Source organism: Elephantulus edwardii, unplaced genomic scaffold (genome assembly GCF_000299155.1).
Source record: "Elephantulus edwardii isolate Elephantulus edwardi_28Jun2011 unplaced genomic scaffold, EleEdw1.0 scaffold00019, whole genome shotgun sequence".
Taxonomy (NCBI): Eukaryota; Metazoa; Chordata; class Mammalia; order Macroscelidea; family Macroscelididae; genus Elephantulus; species Elephantulus edwardii.
In genome coordinates, this window is record NW_006399769.1 from 19,000,457 (window position 1) to 19,004,224 (window position 3,768).

General features: G+C 41.4%; 1 protein-coding gene across 1 annotated transcript in view; it reads left to right on the plus strand.

Moving 5' to 3' along the window:
* The window catches only part of SULT6B1 (sulfotransferase family, cytosolic, 6B, member 1), a 33,995-nt gene that overhangs the window by 2,644 nt on the left and 27,583 nt on the right, over positions 1 to 3,768 (plus strand). The gene's annotated exons all lie outside the window — the stretch shown is intronic.

The window sequence follows — 3,768 nt, forward strand, 5'->3', positions numbered from 1 at the left end:
CCCCTCACCCCCTCACCCAGTTTGCTCTTCTCTTTGAAAAGTAAAAGGAAAATTCTTTCATTGGTGCCCCCAGTACACTCCACTATGCAGCCTTCATTCTGGAGATTATTACCATTTTTCAAAGCATAAAATTGTTAAGTAATTTGCTCAAGGTGAAGCAAAACAAACCAGTTGCTAGTTCTGATTCATACCAACCCTGGGTGGGGAGTAAAACGACATTCCTATGGTTTTCAAAGCTGTGACATTTCAGAAACAGATTATGAGGCCCTCTTTCCACAGGTGGGGCTTTTAACGACCAATCTTTCCATTCGTAGCCAGCCAGGCACCAAAATTAGCAGAGTCAAGATTTAAACACAAATTTTCTTTCCTTCTATTCTCTTGTGCTTTGAAACCTGTATTCACTGTCCGATTAAATAATACATGCATATTCTACAAACTTTGAAAGGCAAAGGTAGGGTTGGCAAGGAGGTCGGCATGGTGCTTGTGGGACTTTCACAGGAAGTGATGGCCAAGCACACTGAACCCAAGTTTGCTGACCTAAAAGTTTGAGCTTTTAGCCACTGTCCTCTACCTTTAAATGTAAGTGAGTTAGGAATGGGGAGCTGTTAGTACTGATCTCTCCTAATGTGAATCAAAGAAGAGTGAAGAAAATCAAAGACTGAAGGAAACTATTAGTCCGAAGGAGCAATAAACCCGTGACCTACCTGACTTGGACACCAGGCCACCACTACTGACAGCTCTGACTGGAATCATAGTGGAAGATCTCAGGTAGAGTTGAGGGTAAATGTGGAGCAAAAATTAAAATTCATGAAAAAGCCAGACTTACTAGTTCTGATACAAACTAGTAGAACACCCCCAAGAGTGATATTTCGAAATCCTTCAAGTCTAGAGTTAAGCTCACCCCTGTGGATCAACTTACAACCAGTCACTAGACAGGTCTACAAGGTGATCTCCTTAGAATAGGAGTGTAAAAAGGCAGCAATGGCCCAAGAACAAAGTTCAGAAGGAAGGAAGGGACCAGAGAGAAAGGTGAGTGGAGATGAGAAACACAAAGGGTAAGTGGAGAGAGTGCTGGTACACCGTGGGGATTGCAGGTAATGTGATAAAACAAAACATTGGTGAACTGAATAGAAATGAATTTTCTCTGTAATCTTCTACCCAAACAAACCACAGTAAAAAGGTTTTTTAAAAAACAACAACGTAGGGCAAGCATAAACTGTAAAGCCTCAGGAAATGAACTGAAGCTAGAAAAATTTTATCTTTGGAGGCATAGACACAGGCAGGTTTGTAATAGGTTTGTTCTTTTTTATTATTATTATTAATTTTAATGAAAATTTACAGAGACTTAGGGTTTCCAGTCATTCATTGTTGCACTTTTCTCCCTCCCCCCAATTCACTCTTCTCCTTGAAAAGAAAAACTCTTTCGTTGTTATACAATCCCTTCCCCCAAGTCCACTCAACTATGCAGCCTTCACTCTTGACTTCTGTAATGACAAGAATTCCCATCCATATATCCCTTTTAAACAGATCTCTCCCTCATCCATTTCAATGCAATATACATCATTCCTCCCCTCCTTTTCTGTCTTCCTTCCCTCTGATGTCAGTCCTATTTTACAACTGTGGCCCTATGCAGTATCTGTCCTTTTGTGAATGAAATATTTCACTCAACATAATGTCCTTCAGGGTCATCCATTTTGCATAATATTTCATGAGTTCCTTGCTTTTCAATGCTGCATAGTATTTCATTGTGTGAATATACCAGAGTTTCTCTATCCATTAATTTGTTGATGAGCACTTAGGTTGTTTCCAGCTCTTTGCTATTGTGAACAAAGTGGCAATAAACATGGGTGTGCATATATCTGCTTGGGTGGCAGTTATGGTTTCTTTAAGGCTATTTCCCAGTAGTGTAATTGCTGAGTCAAATGATATCTCTATTTGCAACTTTTTGAGAAAGCGCCATACTGCCTTCCAGAGTGGTTGCACCATTTTACACTCCCACCAACATTGAATAAGGGTTCCAGTTTCCCCACAACCTCGCCAGCATATGATGTTTGCTGTTCTGCTAAGTTTTGCTATTCTTACTGGGGTGAGATGATATCTCATAGTTGTTTTGATAGGTTTGTTCTTTTAAGGCCTAGGACATTTTGATCTTAACAGGCACTAACAGTCTCCTACCTTTTTTGAATAAGGCATTACTGCTGATTTTCCTCTCTCCCCCCACCCCAACCCGTGTGTGTGTGGGGGGTGGGGTGTCAGAGAGAGAGAAACAAAGAGACAGAGAGACAGAAGGATTAGGGAAGCAAGAGAAGGATTAAGAAGTAGCAGAGAGAAGAAAAGTCCCTAAAGTGGTGAAGGGTGTTTGACAAGAAAAAGTGGGAGAAAATTTAAATTCAGGTTTAATTAAAGGTTATGCATTTAATTAAAATTAAAGTCGCGGGGCTTTAAAGTTTACACAGATCAATTCTGAAGAGGGCTGGTCCAGCCCTCACTTGTTATGTCAGAAATGGAGATGGAAAGGGAAGGCTGGAGGCAAGTAATGTACAGAACAGGTCCCACCGCCTAGGGTCCTGATTAACAGACACATCCTGGTGATAAGCCTCAGGGCTGGGACGTAGGAGGGGTTCTGGAAAGCAGCTCAGTCACTTACAGAAGTGTCCATCTTCCATTTCAATTTGCAAATTGCAATATAGGTGGAAGGAATCAGTATCTATGTGCTAGGTCAACGTAACAAACAACCTGAGGTGTCCAGGGACTTGGGGGTAGTAGCTGCTGAATCCTGGATGTGAGTGGCACCACAGCAATCTCAGAATTAGAGAAAAGAGCAGCTCTGTTGGACCTTCAGCCCCCAGCCTGGGAGGGTCAGCTGCACACTGCACTCTGCACGTATTCACACAAAATGCTGGTTCAGTCAGATTCAGCTCAAAAAAATGAACGTAGGGGAAATGAGTGAACAAACTTTAGGAAATCTCCGTAGGTAAGTAATGAGTGCACCCATGAAAGCCCACTAAATGCTCTTATCAAGGCCATTCCCTAATTGAATCTGGGCCTCAGCAACAGAATCCTATCCTGTCCACCACCATTAAAGGAGATTTTGAAGGTGGTGCTGGACCAGGAAAAGTTTCCATCTGTTGTATAGTATAAACAGTCAGTGTGAGTCAGCGCAGCTGCAGCTGAGAACAGTAAAAGGTCATGATACAACCTTTTCTAGGAAGAAGGAGCTTAACATTATAGTTAGGAGGATGTTGACATCTATCTGCCCAACTTTCCAATTTCTCTTTTAAAAATATTTCACACAGTGGCATGTAAATGACTCTCGCCTGACCAAGGCAACCACGATTATTGTAGGTGACTGTAGTTACCATTACTGAGATGAACTGGTTTCTCCTATGATTGAAATAGGATTTAGTAGACTGGCTTATAGAATCTTGTATTGTTTATAGTCTTTTCCTCTAGAAAGGATGATCTTTCTTGCTAAATACCTAACTTCACACAATGCTCTGGAACATAAGTGAGAGCTTTCTCTGCTGATACTGACTGACCTTGAGAAGAGTTTTTATTTGTAAGATTTTTACATGTCAGTACTTGGATTTCACCTGATGGTATGCATAGGAATCAGATCGATTACATCTGTGGAAAGAACCGCTGGAGAAGCTCAATATCAGCTGTGACAACTAGGCCAGGAGCTGATTGTGGAACAGACCACCAACTACTCATATGCAAATTCAAGCTGAAGCTGAGGAAAATTAAACCAAATCCAAGGCAACCAAA